Source organism: Oncorhynchus mykiss, unplaced genomic scaffold, assembly GCF_013265735.2.
Source record: "Oncorhynchus mykiss isolate Arlee unplaced genomic scaffold, USDA_OmykA_1.1 un_scaffold_712, whole genome shotgun sequence".
Classification (NCBI taxonomy): Eukaryota; Metazoa; Chordata; class Actinopteri; order Salmoniformes; family Salmonidae; genus Oncorhynchus; species Oncorhynchus mykiss.
The window spans coordinates 14,514-35,000 of record NW_023494159.1 but is presented as its reverse complement, the minus strand read 5'-3'; the positions used below and the strand labels follow the sequence as shown (position 1 = coordinate 35,000).

Sequence of the window (20,487 nt, the reverse complement as noted above, 5' to 3'; positions counted from 1 at the left end):
GCCCATCTGTAAATAGCCCACCCAATCTACCTACCTCATCCCCATATTGTTTTAATTTACATTCTGCTCTTTGCACACCAGTATTTCTACTTGCACATCATCATTTGCTCATCTATCACTCCAGTGTTCATTTGCTAAATTGTAATTACTTCGCTACTATGGCCTATTTATTGCCCTACCTCCATTTGCACGCACTGTATATAGACTTTCTTTTTTTTCTTCTATTGTGTTATTGACTGTACTCTTTATTATTCCATCTGTAACTCTGTGTTGTTGTTTGTGTTGCGCTGCTTTCCTTTATCTTGGCTAGGTCGCAGTTGTAAATGAAAACTTGTTCTCAACTAGCTTACCTGGTTATATAAAGGTGAAATTTAAAAAAACAAGAAACATTTCTCTTTTTCCCAGAAAGGGGATGTAGCTCAGTGGTAGAGCGCATGCTTCGCATGTATGAGGTCCTGGGTTCAATCCCCAGCTTCTCCATTGAAACCTTTGCAATGGCCCATCTCCTACTTTCCAGAATGTTGAAATTCTCAGCAGGAAACAGAAGTGGTATGGTTGCCAACTTCAATTGCATCATTTTCAAAAACTGAAGTTCATGGGTTCGATGACTGTCCATACTTGTATTAAGAATTGCTGCTATCATTTCATTGTAGATTCAATGGAGTGGTGTATATAAAAAGTACATTGTATTAATATTGCATTTTACCTGCAAATAAAATGGGATGGAAGCTCAGAGGGGGAGTGCATGCTATTTATGCATGAGGTCCTTGGTTCAATCCCAAGGTTCTCCACTGAGTTTATTTGTGTGCCAAATTCACATTACACAACTACTACTTTCCAGAATGTTGATAAATATTTTGCAGCATAGATTGGCATGGTGGCCAAGTGGCAAGGTGTCGGTCTTGTAAACCAAAGATCATGGGTTCAAATCCCATCTGTGCCTTACTGAAAATTAGCTGGTACCATGGAGAGGTTCTTTAACTGGAGGAATTTGAAGAAAAGGCAAGTTGTCTCAATATGGCAACCCTGCTAATATATTGTAAGGGGATGTGTCTCTACGGTAGAGCTAATACTTGAAGTGTATGTGGTCTGAAGTTAATCCACAACTTCTCTGATGAGTATATTTAGTTGTTAAATTAGCATTTGCACAACTCCCACTTTCCAGAATGTTGACATTTTAATAAGGAAATAGATGTGCTAAGTCATCTGTTTTTGTAAACTGAAGCACGTGGGTTCAATCCTTGTTTGACGTTTATGGAAGCTAGCTGATATTATGAAAATGTACTTTCATTAGAACAGTGTAAAGAAAAGGTCAATTGCGTCCAGACTGCAAATGAATCGCACATGCGGGAAGCTGCCGCTGGCTGATCCCGCCCTGGCTTACACAAAAAAAAAAACACAATTAACCTGATTTAGAGCCAGACTAGTTACCGTAATTTTCTCACATTGCCATTGCCATTTTTTTCTATTGTCTCTTTTTGGTCCATTTAGATTGCTAATGTCGATTGTATACCATTTCTTTTTTCTAAATGTTAAGGTTAAAAATGTCAAATGTTTTAGGCTCCTAAGTGGACCATAAGGTTAAAAACCAAAACAAATTAAGAAAACTAAACTGAAAAACTAAAAACAAAGAATAAAATAAAAAGGTCATGAAAAACTAAGTAGCTCCGCTCCGCCAGTATGTCTCTTTTGGTTCACTTTTGCCGGTCTCAAGCCAGCCGGGTAAAGGACGAGGGTTGGAATTGTATCATAAAAAAACAAGGATCGACAGAAGAAAGTTCATTTGTAGTTCCAAACATATTTAGGGAGTTTTTTACTCACTTTTTGTCTCTCCCACAATGTTATTACTCACTCCTACAGTGTCCTTCACATTTACATGCACATTGCCAATTCTGCAAATTAGGTGATGACATGTTTTAGCAACTTCTAGCGACTTTTAGGACAGCCAATAGCTACTTTCCTTACTGAGGTGTTGGCAACACTGCTGACTTTAAACATCGGCTATCTGAGCAGCTAACTGATCGCTGCAGCTGTACATAGCCCATCTGTAAATAGCCCACCCAATCTACCTACCTCATTCCCATATTGTTTTAATTTACATTCTGCTCTTTGCACACCAGTATTTCTACTTGCACATCATCATTTGCTCATCTATCACTCCAGTGTTCATTTGCTAAATTGTAATTACTTCGCTACTATGGCCTATTTATTGCCCTACCTCCATTTGCACGCACTGTATATAGACTTTCTTTTTTTCTTCTATTGTGTTATTGACTGTACTCTTTATTATTCCATCTGTAACTCTGTGTTGTTGTTTGTGTTGCGCTGCTTTCCTTTATCTTGGCTAGGTCTTTATCTTGGCTAGGCTAATACTTGAAGTGTATGTGGTCTGAAGTTAATCCACAACTTCTCTGATGAGTATATTTAGTTGTTAAATTAGCATTTGCACAACTCCCACTTTCCAGAATGTTGACATTTTAATAAGGAAATAGATGTGCTAAGTCATCTGTTTTTGTAAACGCAGTTGTAAATGAAAACTTGTTCTCAACTAGCTTACCTGGTTATATAAAGGTAAAATTTAAAAAAACAAGAAACATTTCTCTTTTTCCCAGAAAGGGGATGTAGCTCAGTGGTAGAGCGCATGCTTCGCATGTATGAGGTCCTGGGTTCAATCCCCAGCTTCTCCATTGAAACCTTTGCAATGGCCCATCTCCTACTTTCCAGAATGTTGAAATTCTCAGCAGGAAACAGAAGTGGTATGGTTGCCAACTTCAATTCCATCATTTTCAAAAACTGAAGTTCATGGGTTCGATGACTGTCCATACTTGTATTAAGAATTGCTGCTATCATTTCATTGTAGAGTCAATGGAGTGGTGTATATAAAAAGTACATTGTATTAATATTGCATTTTACCTGCAAATAAAATATATTGTAAGGGGATGTGTCTCTACGGTAGAGCTAATACTTGAAGTGTATGTGGTCTGAAGTTAATCCACAACTTCTCTGATGAGTATATTTAGTTGTTAAATTAGCATTTGCACAACTCCCACTTTCCAGAATGTTGACATTTTAATAAGGAAATAGATGTGCTAAGTCATCTGTTTTTGTAAACGCAGTTGTAAATGAAAACTTGTTCTCAACTAGCTTACCTGGTTATATAAAGGTAAAATTTAAAAAAACAAGAAACATTTCTCTTTTTCCCAGAAAGGGGATGTAGCTCAGTGGTAGAGCGCATTCTTCGCATGTATGAGGTCCTGGGTTCAATCCCCAGCTTCTCCACTGAAACCTTTGCAATGGCCCATCTCCTACTTTCCAGAATGTTGAAATTCTCAGCAGGAAACAGAAGTGGTATGGTTGCCAACTTCAATTGCATCATTTTCAAAAACTGAAGTTCATGGGTTCGATGACTGTCCATACTTGTATTAAGAATTGCTGCTATCATTTCATTGTAGAGTCAATGGAGTGGTGTATATAAAAAGTACATTGTATTAATATTGCATTTTACCTGCAAATAAAATGGGATGGAAGCTCAGAGGGGGAGTGCATGCTATTTATGCATGAGGTCCTTGGTTCCCAAGGTTCTCCACTGAGTTTATTTGTGTGCCAAATTCACATTACACAACTACTACTTTCCAGAATGTTGATAAATATTTTGCAGCATATGGTGGCCAAGTGGCAAGGCGTTGGTCTTGTAAACCGAAGATCATGGGTTCAAATCCCATCTGTGCCTTACTGAAAATTAGCTGGTACCATGGAGAGGTTCTTTAACTGGAGGAATTTGAAGAAAAGGCAAGTTGTCTCAATATGGCAACCCTGCTAATATATTGTAAGGGGATGTGTCTCTACGGTAGAGCTAATACTTGAAGTGTATGTGGTCTGAAGTTAATCCACAACTTCTCTGATGAGTATATTTAGTTGTTAAATTAGCATTTGCACAACTCCCACTTTCCAGAATGTTGACATTTTAATAAGGAAATAGATGTGCTAAGTCATCTGTTTTTGTAAACTGAAGCACGTGGGTTCAATCCTTGTTTGACGTTTATGGAAGCTAGCTGATATTATGAAAATGTACTTTCATTAGAACAGTGTAAAGAAAAGGTCAATTGCGTCCAGACTGCAAATGAATCGCACATGCGGGAAGCTGCCGCTGGCTGATCCCGCCCTGGCTTACACAAAAAAAAAACACAATTAACCTGATTTAGAGCCAGACTAGTTACCGTAATTTTCTCACATTGCCATTGCCATTTTTTTCTATGGTCTCTTTTTGGTCCATTTAGATTGCTAATGTCGATTGTATACCATTTCTTTTTTCTAAATGTTAAGGTTAAAAATGTCAAATGTTTTAGGCTCCTAAGTGGACCATAAGGTTAAAAACCAAAACAAATTAAGAAAACTAAACTGAAAAACTAAAAACAAAGAATAAAATAAAAAGGTCATGAAAAACTAAGTAGCTCCGCTCCGCCAGTATGTCTCTTTTGGTTCACTTTTGCCGGTCTCAAGCCAGCCGGGTAAAGGACGAGGGTTGGAATTGTATCATAAAAAAACAAGGATCGACAGAAGAAAGTTCATTTGTAGTTCCAAACATATTTAGGGAGTTTTTTGCTCACTTTTTGTCTCTCCCACAATGTTATTCCTCACTCCTACAGTGTCCTTCACATTTACATGCACATTGCCAATTCTGCAAATTAGGTGATGACATGTTTTAGCAACTTCTAGCGACTTTTAGGACAGCCAATAGCTACTTTCCTTACTGAGGTGTTGGCAACACTGCTGACTTTAAACATTGGCTATCTGAGCAGCTAACTGATCGCTGCAGCTGTACATAGCCCATCTGTAAATAGCCCACCCAATCTACCTACCTCATCCCCATATTGTTTTAATTTACATTCTGCTCTTTGCACACCAGTATTTCTACTTGCACATCATCATTTGCTCATCTATCACTCCAGTGTTCATTTGCTAAATTGTAATTACTTCGCTACTATGGCCTATTTATTGCCCTACCTCCATTTGCACGCACTGTATATAGACTTTCTTTTTTTTCTTCTATTGTGTTATTGACTGTACTCTTTATTATTCCATCTGTAACTCTGTGTTGTTGTTTGTGTTGCGCTGCTTTCCTTTATCTTGGCTAGGTCGCAGTTGTAAATGAAAACTTGTTCTCAACTAGCTTACCTGGTTATATAAAGGTGAAATTTAAAAAAACAAGAAACATTTCTCTTTTTCCCAGAAAGGGGATGTAGCTCAGTGGTAGAGTGCATGCTTCGCATGTATGAGGTCCTGGGTTCAATCCCCAGCTTCTCCATTGAAACCTTTGCAATGGCCCATCTCCTACTTTCCAGAATGTTGAAATTCTCAGCAGGAAACAGAAGTGGTATGGTTGCCAACTTCAATTGCATCATATTCAAAAATTGAAGTTCATGGGTTCGATGACTGTCCATACTTGTATTAAGAATTGCTGCTATCATTTCATTGTAGATTCAATGGAGTGGTGTATATAAAAAGTATATTGTATTAATATTGCATTTTACCTGCAAATAAAATGGGATGGAAGCTCAGAGGGGGAGTGCATGCTATTTATGCATGAGGTCCTTGGTTCAATCCCTTGGTTCAATCCCAATAAACTCCACTGAGTTTATTTGTGTGCCAAATTCACATTACACAACTACTACTTTCCAGAATGTTGATAAATATTTTGCAGCGTAGATTGGCATGGTGGCCAAGTGGCAAGGCGTCGGTCTTGTAAACCGAAGATCTTGGGTTCAAATCCCATCTGTGCCTTACAGAAAATTAGCTGGTACCATGGAGAGGTTCTTTAACTGGAGGAATTTGAAGAAAAGGCAAGTTGTCTCAATATGGCAACCCTGCTAATATATTGTAAGGGGATGTGTCTCTACGGTAGAGCTAATACTTGAAGTGTATGTGGTCTGAAGTTAATCCACAACTTCTCTGATGAGTATATTTAGTTGTTAAATTAGCATTTGCACAACTCCCACTTTCCAGAATGTTGACATTTTAATAAGGAAATAGATGTGCTAAGTCATCTGTTTTTGTAAACTGAAGCACGTGGGTTCAATCCTTGTTTGACGTTTATGGAAGCTAGCTGATATTATTAAAATGTACTTTCATTAGAACAGTGTAAAGAAAAGGTCAATTGCGTCCAGACTGCAAATGAATCGCACATGCGGGAAGCTGCCGCTGGCTGATCCCGCCCTGGCTTACACAAAAAAACCACACAATTAACCTGATTTAGAGCCAGACTAGTTACCGTAATTTTCTCACATTGCCATTGCCATTTTTTTCTATGGTCTCTTTTTGGTCCATTTAGATTGCTAATGTCGATTGTATACCATTTCTTTTTTCTAAATGTTAACGTTAAAAATGTCAAATGTTTTAGGCTCCTAAGTAGACCATAAGGTTAAAAACCAAAACAAATTAAGAAAACTAAACTGAAAAACTAAAAACAAAGAATAAAATAAAAAGGTCATGAAAAACTAAGTAGCTCCGCTCCGCCAGTATGTCTCTTTTGGTTCACTTTTGCCGGTCTCAAGCCAGCCGGGTAAAGGACGAGGGTTGGAATTGTATCATAAAAAAACAAGGATCGACAGAAGAAAGTTCATTTGTAGTTCCAAACATATTTAGGGAGTTTTTTACTCACTTTTTGTCTCTCCCACAATGTTATTCCTCACTCCTACAGTGTCCTTCACATTTACATGCACATGGCCAATTCTGCAAATTAGGTGATGACATGTTTTAGCAACTTCTAGCGACTTTTAGGACAGCCAATAGCTACTTTCCTTACTGAGGTGTTGGCAACACTGCTGACTTTAAACATTGGCTATCTGAGCAGCTAACTGATCGCTGCAGCTGTACATAGCCCATCTGTAAATAGCCCACCCAATCTACCTACCTCATCCCCATATTGTTTTAATTTACATTCTGCTCTTTGCACACCAGTATTTCTACTTGCACATCATCATTTGCTCATCTATCACTCCAGTGTTCATTTGCTAAATTGTAATTACTTCGCTACTATGGCCTATTTATTGCCCTACCTCCATTTGCACGCACTGTATATAGACTTTCTTTTTTTTCTTCTATTGTGTTATTGACTGTACTCTTTATTATTCCATCTGTAACTCTGTGTTGTTGTTTGTGTTGCGCTGCTTTCCTTTATCTTGGCTAGGTCGCAGTTGTAAATGAAAACTTGTTCTCAACTAGCTTACCTGGTTATATAAAGGTGAAATTTTAAAAAACAAGAAACATTTCTCTTTTTCCCAGAAAGGGGATGTAGCTCAGTGGTAGAGCGCATGCTTCGCATGTATGAGGTCCTGGGTTCAATCCCCAGCTTCTCCATTGAAACCTTTGCAATGGCCCATCTCCTACTTTCCAGAATGTTGAAATTCTCAGCAGGAAACAGAAGTGGTATGGTTGCCAACTTCAATTGCATCATATTCAAAAATTGAAGTTCATGGGTTCGATGACTGTCCATACTTGTATTAAGAATTGCTGCTATCATTTCATTGTAGATTCAATGGAGTGGTGTATATAAAAAGTACATTGTATTAATATTGCATTTTACCTGCAAATAAAATGGGATGGAAGCTCAGAGGGGGAGTGCATGCTATTTATGCATGAGGTCCTTGGTTCAATCCCAAGGTTCTCCACTGAGTTTATTTGTGTGCCAAATTCACATTACACAACTACTACTTTCCAGAATGTAGATAAATATTTTGCAGCGTAGATTGGCATGGTGGCCAAGTGGCAAGGCGTCGGTCTTGTAACCGAAGATCTTGGGTTCAAATCCCATCTGTGCCTTACAGAAAATTAGCTGGTACCATGGAGAGGTTCTTTAACTGGAGGAATTTGAAGAAAAGGCAAGTTGTCTCAATATGGCAACCCTGCTAATATATTGTAAGGGGATGTGTCTCTACGGTAGAGCTAATACTTGAAGTGTATGTGGTCTGAAGTTAATCCACAACTTCTCTGATGAGTATATTTAGTTGTTAAATTAGCATTTGCACAACTGCCACTTTCCAGAATGTTGACATTTTAATAAGGAAATAGATGTGCTAAGTCATCTGTTTTTGTAAACTGAAGCACGTGGGTTCAATCCTTGTTTGACGTTTATGGAAGCTAGCTGATATTATGAAAATGTACTTTCATTAGAACAGTGTAAAGAAAAGGTCAATTGCGTCCAGACTGCAAATGTATCGCACATGCGGGAAGCTGCCGCTGGCTGATCCCGCCCTGGCTTACACAAAAAAAAAACACAATTAACCTGATTTAGAGCCAGACTAGTTACCGTAATTTTCTCACATTGCCATTGCCATTTTTTTCTATGGTCTCTTTTTGGTACATTTAGATTGCTAATGTCGATTGTATACCACTTCTTTTTTCTAAATGTTAAGGTTAAAAATGTCAAATGTTTTAGGCTCCTAAGTGGACCATAAGGTTAAAAACCAAAACAAATTAAGAAAACTAAACTGAAAAACTAAAAACAAAGAATAAAATAAAAAGGTCATGAAAAACTAAGTAGATCCGCTCCGCCAGTATGTCTCTTTTGGTTCACTTTTGCCGGTCTCAAGCCAGCCGGGTAAAGGACGAGGGTTGGAATTGTATCATAAAAAAACAAGGATCGACAGAAGAAAGTTCATTTGTAGTTCCAAACATATTTAGGGAGTTTTTTACTCACTTTTTGTCTCTCCCACAATGTTATTCCTCACTCCTACAGTGTCCTTCACATTTACATGCACATTGCCAATTCTGCAAATTAGGTGATGACATGTTTTAGCAACTTCTAGCGACTTTTAGGACAGCCAATAGCTACTTTCCTTACTGAGGTGTTGGCAACACTGCTGACTTTAAACATTGGCTATCTGAGCAGCTAACTGATCGCTGCAGCTGTACATAGCCCATCTGTAAATAGCCCACCCAATCTACCTACCTCATCCCCATATTGTTTTCATTTACATTCTGCTCTTTGCACACCAGTATTTCTACTTGCACATCATCATTTGCTCATCTATCACTCCAGTGTTCATTTGCTAAATTGTAATTACTTCGCTACTATGGCCTATTTATTGCCCTACCTCCATTTGCACGCACTGTATATAGACTTTCTTTTTTTTCTTCTATTGTGTTATTGACTGTACTCTTTATTATTCCATCTGTAACTCTGTGTTGTTGTTTGTGTTGCGCTGCTTTCCTTTATCTTGGCTAGGTCGCAGTTGTAAATGAAAACTTGTTCTCAACTAGCTTACCTGGTTATATAAAGGTGAAATTAAAAAAACAAGAAACATTTCTCTTTTTCCCAGAAAGGGGATGTAGCTCAGTGGTAGAGCGCATGCTTTGCATGTATGAGGTCCTGGGTTCAATCCCCAGCTTCTCCATTGAAATCTTTGCAATGGCCCATCTCCTACTTTCCAGAATGTTGAAACAGAAGTGGTATGGTTGCCAACTTCAATTGTATCATTTTCAAAAACTGAAGTTCATGGGTTCGATGACTGTCCATACTTGTATTAAGAATTGCTGCTATCATTTCATTGTAGATTCAATGGAGTGGTGTATATAAAAAGTACATTGTATTAATATTGCATTTTACCTGCAAATAAAATGGGATGGAAGCTCAGAGGGGGAGTGCATGCTATTTATGCATGAGGTCCTTGGTTCAATCCCAAGGTTCTCCACTGAGTTTATTTGTGTGCCAAATTCACATTACACAACTACTACTTTCCAGAATGTTGATAAATATTTTGCAGCGTAGATTGGCATGGTGGCCAAGTGGCAAGGCGTCGGTCTTGTAAATCGAAGATCATGGGTTCAAATCCCATCTGTGCCTTACAGAAAATTAGCTGGTACCATGGAGAGGTTCTTTAACTGGAGGAATTGAAGAAAAGGCAAGTTGTCTCAATATGGCAACCCTGCTAATATATTGTAAGGGGATGTGTCTCTACGGTAGAGCTAATACTTGAAGTGTATGTGGTCTGAAGTTAATCTACAACTTCTCTGATGAGTATATTTAGTTGTTAAATTAGCATTTGCACAACTCCCACTTTCCAGAATGTTGACATTTTAATAAGGAAATAGATGTGCTAAGTCATCTGTTTTTGTAAACTGAAGCACGTGGGTTCAATCCTTGTTTGACGTTTATGGAAGCTAGCTGATATTATGAAAATGTACTTTCATTAGAACAGTGTAAAGAAAAGGTCAATTGCGTCCAGACTGCAAATGAATCGCACATGCGGGAAGCTGCCGCTGGCTGATCCCGCCCTGGCTTACACAAAAAAAACACACAATTAACCTGATTTAGAGCCAGACTAGTTACCGTAATTTTCTCACATTGCCATTGCCATTTTTTCTATGGTCTCTTTTGGTCCATTTAGATTGCTAATGTCGATTGTATACCATTTCTTTTTTCTAAATGTTAAGGTTAAAAATGTCAAATGTTTTAGGCTCCTAAGTGGACCATAAGGTTAAAAACTAAAACAAATTAAGAAAACTAAACTGAAAAACTAAAAACAAAGAATAAAATAAAAAGGTCATGAAAAACTAAGTAGCTCCGCTCCGCCAGTATGTCTCTTTTGGTTCACTTTTGCCGGTCTCAAGCCAGCCGGGTAAAGGACGAGGGTTGGAATTGTATCATAAAAAAACAAGGATCGACAGAAGAAAGTTCATTTGTAGTTCCAAACATATTTAGGGAGTTTTTTACTCACTTTTTGTCTCTCCCACAATGTTATTCCTCACTCCTACAGTGTCCTTCACATTTACATGCACATGGCCAATTCTGCAAATTAGGTGATGACATGTTTTAGCAACTTCTAGCGACTTTTAGGACAGCCAATAGCTACTTTCCTTACTGAGGTGTTGGCAACACTGCTGACTTTAAACATTGGCTATCTGAGCAGCTAACTGATCGCTGCAGCTGTACATAGCCCATCTGTAAATAGCCCACCCAATCTACCTACCTCATCCCCATATTGTTTTAATTTACATTCTGCTCTTTGCACACCAGTATTTCTACTTGCACATCATCATTTGCTCATCTATCACTCCAGTGTTCATTTGCTAAATTGTAATTACTTCGCTACTATGGCCTATTTATTGCCCTACCTCCATTTGCACGCACTGTATATAGACTTTCTTTTTTTTCTTCTATTGTGTTATTGACTGTACTCTTTATTATTCCATCTGTAACTCTGTGTTGTTGTTTGTGTTGCGCTGCTTTCCTTTATCTTGGCTAGGTCGCAGTTGTAAATGAAAACTTGTTCTCAACTAGCTTACCTGGTTATATAAAGGTGAAATTTAAAAAAAACAAGAAACATTTCTCTTTTTCCCAGAAAGGGGATGTAGCTCAGTGGTAGAGCGCATGCTTCGCATGTATGAGGTCCTGGGTTCAATCCCCAGCTTCTCCATTGAAACCTTTGCAATGGCCCATCTCCTACTTTCCAGAATGTTGAAATTCTCAGCAGGAAACAGAAGTGGTATGGTTGCCAACTTCAATTGCATCATATTCAAAAATTGAAGTTCATGGGTTCGATGACTGTCCATACTTGTATTAAGAATTGCTGCTATAATTTCATTGTAGATTCAATGGAGTGGTGTATATAAAAAGTACATTGTATTAATATTGCATTTTACCTGCAAATAAAATGGGATGGAAGCTCAGAGGGGGAGTGCATGCTATTTATGCATGAGGTCCTTGGTTCAATCCCAGGTTCTCCACTGAGTTTATTTGTGTGCCAAATTCACATTACACAACTACTACTTTCCAGAATGTTGATAAATATTTGCAGCGTAGATTGGCATGGTGGCCAAGTGGCAAGGCGTCGGTCTTGTAAATCGAAGATCATGGGTTCAAATCCCATCTGTGCCTTACAGAAAATTAGCTGGTACCATGGAGAGGTTCTTTAACTGGAGGAATTTGAAGAAAAGGCAAGTTGTCTCAATATGGCAACCCTGCTAATAATTGTAAGGGGATGTGTCTCTACGGTAGAGCTAATACTTGAAGTGTATGTGGTCTGAAGTTAATCTACAACTTCTCTGATGAGTATATTTAGTTGTTAAATTAGCATTTGCACAACTCCCACTTTCCAGAATGTTGACATTTTAATAAGGAAATAGATGTGCTAAGTCATCTGTTTTTGTAAACTGAAGCACGTGGGTTCAATCCTTGTTTGACGTTTATGGAAGCTAGCTGATATTATGAAAATGTACTTTCATTAGAACAGTGTAAAGAAAGGTCAATTGCGTCCAGACTGCAAATGAATCGCACATGCGGGAAGCTGCCGCTGGCTGATCCCGCCCTGGCTTACACACAAAAAAAACACAATTAACCTGATTTTAGAGCCAGACTAGTTACCGTAATTTTCTCACATTGCCATTGCCATTTTTTTCTATTGTCTCTTTTTGGTCCATTTAGATTGCTAATGTCGATTGTATACCATTTCTTTTTCTAAATGTTAAGGTTTAAAAATGTCAAATGTTTTAGGCTCCTAAGTGGACCATAAGGTTAAAAACCAAAACAAATTAAGAAAACTAAACTGAAAAACTAAAAACAAAGAATAAAATAAAAAGGTCATGAAAAACTAAGTAGCTCCGCTCCGCCAGTATGTCTCTTTTGGTTCACTTTTGCCGGTCTCAAGCCAGCCGGGTAAAGGACGAGGGTTGGAATTGTATCATAAAAAAACAAGGAAAGTTAATTTGTAGTTCCAAACATATTTAGGGAGTTTTTTGCTCACTTTTTGTCTCTCCCACAATGTTATTCCTCACTCCTACAGTGTCCTTCACATTTACATGCACATTACCAATTCTGCAAATTAGGTGATGACATGTTTTTAGCAACTTCTAGCGATTTTTTAGGACAGCCAATAGCTACTTTCCTTACTGAGGTGTTGGCAACACTGCTGACTTTAAACATTGGCTATCTGAGCAGCTAACTGATCGCTGCAGCTGTACATAGCCCATCTGTAAATAGCCCACCCAATCTACCTACATCATCCCCATATTGTTTTAATTTACATTCTGCTCTTTGCACACCAGTATTTTGTTGATAATGGGATATGTAGGAGGGGGATCCGGTCAAGGATCGATTCAGACAAGGTGGTCTATTGTATGACAAGTGACAGTTTAATTATGAGTAAAGATATCTGGTACAACGTATACTGGCCCATTTCATTCGGTTCATAAGGAACCAGCAGAAAGAAGCCCCGCTAACAGTTTGCACATGTCTCATATACAGAACAGAAAGTAGGTTGATTCTAGAAGATCGGGTCTTCGGGTTGGTTCAGGCTGAGGTGTAGTCTTCTTGGATTGGCCCTGTTGGGCCGTCCGTCATCCCTCTGAGTCTTGTCGTGCCGTTCCTTGTCACACAATGTTCAGCTAAAAAAGGAGATTAGGTGTGTGCGCTGTCCTCAGTCACACAATGTTCGGCTAGAAAGGAGATTAGGTGTGTGCGCTGGTTTCTGCAAGTCAAGGCTGTCTCTTCCTCCCAATGTGTGGGTGTATGTCTTACCTGTGTGTCCTCGGCAGTTAGTGTGTGTAATGTGTGTGTGCTGTGTGTTTGGGTGTGGGAGCTATCCTGTATGGGACCTAACATGTTTTACTGTGAAAATACGTTGTCTCAGTTATAGCAATGTAATAGCAGTAGGCTGGTCACCTGCATAAGAAATAGCACTTCCTACAAATCCCTCTCTTCACGTCTCCCCAGAGACGTGACACAACCTAACTAGATCCAGACACAAAAAGAAAACTTTTCCCAGAAGGAAAAGTTTTGTGATTCCCTCTCTTCACATCTCCTAAGAGATGTGACATAAACTAGGCTAACAATTACAAAGTTTAAAATACCTTCATGTTCTCCATTCGATCCCACTATGTACTAGATTGGCTACCAGCCACCTAGGAACTTGCAACCCTCATGTCAAAAGAGAACAACAGCTCATTGAAAAACAGAACAAAAGAAAATGGTGTGAAATTTAAGCCCCCCTTTTTGACACCCACTAGGGTGTCACTCATTATCCCTTATTTCAGCAGTCATAGCATTTCATGAAAAGAAAAACAAAACCTAGTAGGCACTCTCAACCTCATCCTCAAATTCGGGCAGGTCATTAGCAAGCAGAGGAAACATCTGGGAAAGGGGGGAAGGGTCAATAGCTCTAGAGATAACCCTAGTGGTAAGGGAACGGATACATGGAATGCAACAGCATCCACAGAGAACCAAAATGGCCGCGAACGACCGAAATGGAGACCAAAATGGAGGAGACCAGGGTTTTATATTTACCAAAGGCACTCATCCAGGAGTCCCACATTGAGGTATCAATCCCAGAATGAGATTTCATTTTACCATTAAGAGTCCCGAAGTCCCTCCAAAGCGACGGTCAGGCTTCCATCACTAGCAGTGTTATTAGGGATAAAAGTACAGCATTGTTCCCCAAACATAGAACAGACACCTCCTTTCTCAGCTAGGAGCATGTCAACTGCGATACGATTTTGGAAGGCCATAAGGCTGGTTGCAGCCAGTTGACCATGGACGGCTTCAAAACCTTGCTGTGTCCAGTTGCCCAATCTCTGAACATTAAAATGGATATAGTTAATTCGATCTACATTTTTGTTGATGGTACACCACCAGCAAATAGAAGATTCAATCCCAGCAGAAACCTGGTTAGCAAGTTTATACTCATCCGGGACCCCTCTGGGAACTCCTATGGCGTCTATGTACGTAGGGTCACCACCATCAGATCCAGCCATCCTCTTTTTCTTGGACGGGAAGGCATCCTTTTCAAATTGGGCCACCAACTCAGTCACACCTATTGGGTATACTGAAATGGGAAGAAGCAGAGAGACAAGAGCACAAAGGCCAGTAGAATTCTTTGGGAAACGCCCAAACAGTTGCTTACCACCGCACCACCACCAACATCTGCTCTGGTGACAACTGTAAGGGGAGAATTAGGGAAGTAAGTAGAGTTACACCAGTGGGGTGGGACAGTACCTAAATCTGGAGGTCCTAGGGTCATGTTCACACATGTGAAATTCCCTTCAGCAACATCTGAGGAGAAAATCGGTGCGCTGTCTGCCCTTGACTAGTGGATAAACCTTATCCCAGGAAGAACAATTTTGGGTTGGGTTATTAAATTTCATAACAGGGAAAACACAATTGACAGGTAAGGCTGCAGGCACAATGCGAAGGAGAGGCCTAGCTCCCATACATAACCACACAGTCAGTACGGGCTGCCTTCCAGCTTCTTCAGTCAGTAGTAACCAATTATTGGAGAAACCTGAGACTCCAGAAGTCATCAGGATGGAATCATCTACTGTAGGCGGATTCAGTCCGGACGTGATAATAATAGACCCCAATCTTGGATCCGAAGTGGATAGCACCTGTCGCGTAGAAAGAACAGCTAGAGGGGTGGTTATGTTAGTATGACAGATCTTAAGGGGCCAGTAAACCCTCTGGTCCACCCATGGTGCTAGTAGGAAAGTGGTACACCCAACCTTTCCGGTTCCTATTTTGATTATCAATTTCAGGCCATTACTCACTTTTGTCAAGGTCAACCGATTTCTCCACTGTAGAGCTTGCTGATGCACTGTCCAGGAGGACCAATCGTGACCAGTTTCTGCAACTAGATTTTTCCATGTCCATTCACCATAGCCTCCTGCTGTCATATACCATTCTGATCTATACCACATGATTGCATGAGTCCCATAACCACCACCTGGGCTACCCAGAACACCCCAAGTAAGTATAACAGTGTTAGTAGCGTTAAGCGGGATACACAGAGTAGCTGATCTAATTAATTCTGCAGTACATTCAAAGTCACCATTCCGAACGTTACGTTTAGACAAAACATGCGTATCCGAGAATATAGAAGCATTGGTGATGTTTAATCGAGTAGTCTGTTCCTGGTCGGTAATTATACGCTGGGCTGCCCATATCATTACTCCCAATGTCAAAACAACATTGACTATAATTAGGACAAACAATGGGCCAGAACAACCCAGTCTTTCCCATGGTCTCCTAGCCCTTCTAGCCCATGGTGCTACTCTAGTGTCCCTATCATCTGAGGATGGGAGTCTCCTCCACATGGTCAGACGGGAGGGATGTCAGAATTTGAATTTGAATTGGATGTGAGTAAATCACTTCTTACTTCAGCCAGAGTTCTGGCAGGGGTTGGGGCTGGTGTACAATGTGTCAGGTGGTGCCAAGGTGCGCCTGATTTACCTTTGACCTGGACTGAGTGTGAAGTAACCTCCTTCACTTCGTACGGTCCAGTCCACCTGGGATCAGCCCACATTCTCTTGTGGACCTTGATCCTTACCCAGTCTCCAACTTTTACCCTTGGTTGTTCCGGGACGTCAGCCAGCTCCCTCTGCGACACGGTGTATCTGTTTGGAGAGAGCTGCAGACAATTCCGTCAATTTCTTCACATAGTCAGACATCCTATCTGGTGCACATCAAGAGGGGGCATATGACCTCCCTCTCTTGGTGGCCCTGGCATTACTCTACCTGTCATTATTTCATGGGGTGAAAGATGTGTCCCTGCACCTGGTGAGGACCTCATGGCCATCAGTGCCAGGGGCAGGGCTTCCACCCAGGTCAATTTGGTCCCTGCACACACTTTAGCTATCTTAGCTTTCAGAGTCTGATTACAGCGTTCCACAAGGCCCTGCGATTGCGGCTTATACACAGAGCCAAACTTGTGTGTAATGCCAAACCTCTCCTCCACCTGTCTCAGGTGCTGATTTGAGAAGTGGGACCCATTGTCACCTCCTTTGTCGAGGAACCCCATACCTAGGTATGAGTTCTGTCTGTAGCCACTTAATGACTGACTTCGCATCCTCCTTTGCTGTAGGAATGGCCTCTACCCACTTTGAGAATCTGTCTACCATTACTAGCAAATATCTCTTCCTCCCTTGACCTGATCTGCTCCCATGTCTGTAAAATCTATGCTGATGTCTTGAAAACAGGCATTGGGCACCGGATAGTGTCCCATGGGAGTCTGGTAGGGTTTCTTTGGGTTGTGACTTCCACAGATGGCACAACTGTCACAGAACAAATCTGTCATTTCTTTCATGTAAGGATGCCACCACACATAGGATACTCTCTGTAGAGTCTTCAGTTTCCCTTCGTGTGTTAGTCCATGTGCTTCTCTGATTAGTTCAGGACAGAGGTTTGCAGGGGCCACTAGTCTGCCATCATGACATCGCCACAGTTCATCAGTACCCTTCGTCGCTCCCTTCTGTCCCCACACTGAGTGCTCATATGGTCCGGCTGCTTGTTGTAGTTCTTTGATGTGTTGGTTAGTCAATTCAGTCCTAGGTGGACTGATTTGGAGAACCATTTGTCTGGGAGTGTATCCTCCTGCTTTCTTAGCTGCCTGGTCTGCAGCATCATTTCCCCTGCTGATCCTGGAGTTCAATGTCTGATGGCCTTTGCATTTCATTATGGCCACTTTCTCAGGGAGTGATACTGCAGCAATCAGACGCTCCATCTGGGTCTTGTGCTTGATTGGTAGGTTTCCAGTAGTGGTAAAGTTTCTTCTGACCCATTGTGGTCCATCGATGTGTACTGCTCCATGAGCATATGCTGAGTCGGTGTATATGTTGACCTTTTTCCTTTGGCCAGTGTTAATGCTTGGGTGAGTCCAATTATCTCTGCCAATTGGCTGATGCGGGCTGAGGTATTATACCTGATTCCAGGGTGGTGTGAGCTCCATCCACATTCTGTTGTACTACTGCGTATGCTGCTATGTTGCCCTCATCTCCTCTGTAACAACACCCGTCAGTGTACAGCCATAGGTCTGCAATCAATATTGGTTCATTTCCAGGTCTGGTCTGAGTTTAAGTTCTTGAGCAGCTCTTTCTGCGCAGGCGTGGGTCATTCCTTCTTCCGCATTAAGGGCATCAGCCATATTCTTGTCTGTGTTGACAAACGTGATGTGTGACTGTGTACATTTGTTCTGAATTTTGTTTTTTCTCTCTGCACTAAAGGTGAATTCCTTCGCCATCAAGTACGCTGCAACACCATGGTGGGTGTGGATCTCCATTTTGTGGCACATTACGAGGTGAGCAGTTTTTTCAATGGCTTTAGCAACTGCTGCTGCTACATACTTGAGCATGTGGTCTGTCCTGTCTCAATGTGATCCAATTTTGAGGAGTGGTACATCAGGACTCTTCTCTCCCCCTCTGTTTCTGGAAGAGAACGGATGATGTGAATCCTTCTTTTTCAGAAAATCCAAATGGAAGGTCTTGCCATAGTCAGGTGCAGTGAGAGCTGCAGCCACAGCCAGGTCTGTTTTCAACTGGCCAAAAGCCTCAGAGGCCTCAGGTGACCAGATAAGAGGAGCATGAAGGTTTCTTGAGCCTGCATGTCTGACTATTTCCCTCAGTGGTTCAGTCCTGGCAGTGTAGTCAGGAATGTGTGTACGGCTGTACCCAGTCAAACCAAAAACGAGAGCATACCAGCGACTGTGGTTGGTCTGGGATGGTGAAGAATGGAGCTTCTGTGTGAAGTAGAGAGTCCAGCTCCTTCTCCTGAGATTTCTCTACCCAAAAAGAGTACCGTCCTTCTGCACATCTGGACTTTTGATTTCTTGACCTTGTATCCCTTGCTAGCCAAAAAGTCCAGCAGGACTTTGGTGATTTCTAAGCACAGGTCCGAAGTGGGGGCTCCCAGGAGGAGATCGTCAACGTATTGGATGAGTACCACGCCTTCCGGAAGGGTGAGTTCTCCCAAGGTTTTTTTCAGGATGTGATTGAATATTCCGGGGGAGCAACGATAGCCCTGGGGAAGAACAGAATACGTGTACTGCTGGTTTTCGTAAGTGAATGCAAACAGAGGCTGAGACCCCTCATCCAGAGGAATGCTAAAGAAAGCATTAGCAAGGTCCACGACAGTGAAATATTGGTGTCTCGGTGATAGATTGCTCAGGGTAATGTGTGGGTCAGGAACAGGTAGGTCAACCCCCAAAGTGGCTTCATTGATGGCTCTGAAGTCTTGTACCATCCTGTAGGTTTGTCCATCTGCCTTCGGAACAGGCAGAATTGGGGTGTTCCATGGAGATTGAGTTCGGTAAATGCAGTCAGCTCCCAATAACCCCTCAATAGTGGGGCGAATCCCCTCCACCTGCTCAGGCTTGAGACGATATTGGGGTCTGTAGATGGGAGGTTGAGTCGGATCCAACAGGGTGATAGCAACTGGTGTAACTTGTAGTTTGCCCACATCGAAAGGCGTGGTACTCCAGATAGATTTGTCAATGGAATCCAGCAGGGCTGTAGATGATGGGTGATCTGAATAGGGTTTACCATGGTGTCTGGGTAGGGCAAGACGCTCAGGCTTACAGGTTTCTTCCGTGTCTATCATTGTTAGTCTCCACATGTCCTCAGTGGTAGCTTTCATCAACCCTGGTGTGGAGGTAGGTTCCCATTGGAGCTTCGATGCTCGACGTATCATAGGACCCAGGCTTCTTGCTTCATGTCCATTCCCCACTGCCAATGTCACATGGGGTGATGAGTCAGGCCCCAACAGATACCAGGGCTTCAGATGAGAAGGTAAAATTACAGGGGCAGCCACCCCCTCTGGTCCACAAACGATTGAGGCACACCTAATGGTGGGGGTTTGGTGCATCATGTTTTCATCCCAGTCATCAGTGTATGGTGTATCTTCATCCTCAGTTACATTGAGTGTACAGTGTAACTCAGCTCTTGTAAGGATGTAGAGTATAGATAAGCTTTCTCCACGAATTAAACTGGAACTGTATACCAGGGGTGGAGGGTCCATGTTCCAGGCATTTCAGCCAATAGATTTCCTGGGTCAGAGACAGTGGGGGAGTCGGTAAAATGGGAAGCATTAACACTCTTCCCGTTGGCGTAGGTCTGACTGACACTTCAACTCCTTTTTCGGTGAGACAGATGTAACAACCCATTTTACAGAGTAGGTCTCTTCCCAACAGATTGATGGGACAGTTAGGACAGTATAGAAATTGGTGCCTCAGCTTTGAAGGACCCCACTGGAAAAGGAGAGGTTCAGTTTTGTGTTGTGTTTCCGGTCTTCCTGACACCCCCACCACCTGTATGGAATCAGTAGATAAAGGCTGAGGAGATCTGATCGCAGAATATGTACATCCGGTGTCCACTAGAAATTGATGAGTAACTCCTCCTACTTCACACGTGACAGTAGGTTCCGTATATACAGAAAAGTGTTGGACCTCTGCCTCGTCAGGTGGTGGTGGGCACCTTCATTCCCATGGAGGGTATGCTTCAGACATTCCCTGGAATGGTACTGGAGGTGCTGGTTGTTCTGGGTGGTTGTACACAGGTTGTGGATAGGCGGGCCCTGGTGGTGGCCCCGTCATTCGAGGGGCTCCCCTTCCTCTAGGGGCATATCCTCTTCCTCTGTTCATTATGAAATGCTGTTGTTGGGGCGTCAGTGGGTACGGGCAGGCCTTAGCATAATGTCCGACTTGGTGACAATTGCGACATTGTCCAGATGAT

At 41.5% G+C, this 20,487-nt stretch overlaps 11 non-coding genes across 11 annotated transcripts; all 11 read left to right on the top strand.

The window, feature by feature from the left end:
- The first annotated feature begins 408 nt into the window (after window positions 1-408).
- Window positions 409-480, top strand: trnaa-cgc. The gene has a single exon. It is a non-coding gene; the product is annotated as a tRNA-Ala (tRNA).
- Window positions 481-871: 391 nt separating this feature from the next.
- trnat-ugu lies at window positions 872-943 on the top strand. The gene has a single exon. It is a non-coding gene; the product is annotated as a tRNA-Thr (tRNA).
- Window positions 944-2,615: 1,672 nt separating this feature from the next.
- trnaa-cgc lies at window positions 2,616-2,687 on the top strand. Its single transcript has one exon. It is a non-coding gene; the product is annotated as a tRNA-Ala (tRNA).
- A 520-nt stretch (window positions 2,688-3,207) lies between these two features.
- Window positions 3,208-3,279, top strand: trnaa-cgc. Its single transcript has one exon. It is a non-coding gene; the product is annotated as a tRNA-Ala (tRNA).
- Window positions 3,280-5,233: 1,954 nt separating this feature from the next.
- trnaa-cgc lies at window positions 5,234-5,305 on the top strand. Its single transcript has one exon. It is a non-coding gene; the product is annotated as a tRNA-Ala (tRNA).
- A 404-nt stretch (window positions 5,306-5,709) lies between these two features.
- Window positions 5,710-5,781, top strand: trnap-ugg. The gene has a single exon. It is a non-coding gene; the product is annotated as a tRNA-Thr (tRNA).
- A 1,503-nt stretch (window positions 5,782-7,284) lies between these two features.
- trnaa-cgc lies at window positions 7,285-7,356 on the top strand. The gene has a single exon. It is a non-coding gene; the product is annotated as a tRNA-Ala (tRNA).
- Window positions 7,357-9,320: 1,964 nt separating this feature from the next.
- On the top strand, window positions 9,321-9,392 carry trnaa-ugc. The gene has a single exon. It is a non-coding gene; the product is annotated as a tRNA-Ala (tRNA).
- Window positions 9,393-9,769: 377 nt separating this feature from the next.
- On the top strand, window positions 9,770-9,841 carry trnat-ugu. Its single transcript has one exon. It is a non-coding gene; the product is annotated as a tRNA-Thr (tRNA).
- A 1,501-nt stretch (window positions 9,842-11,342) lies between these two features.
- Window positions 11,343-11,414, top strand: trnaa-cgc. The gene has a single exon. It is a non-coding gene; the product is annotated as a tRNA-Ala (tRNA).
- A 389-nt stretch (window positions 11,415-11,803) lies between these two features.
- trnat-ugu lies at window positions 11,804-11,875 on the top strand. Its single transcript has one exon. It is a non-coding gene; the product is annotated as a tRNA-Thr (tRNA).
- The last annotated feature ends 8,612 nt before the right edge of the window (window positions 11,876-20,487 follow it).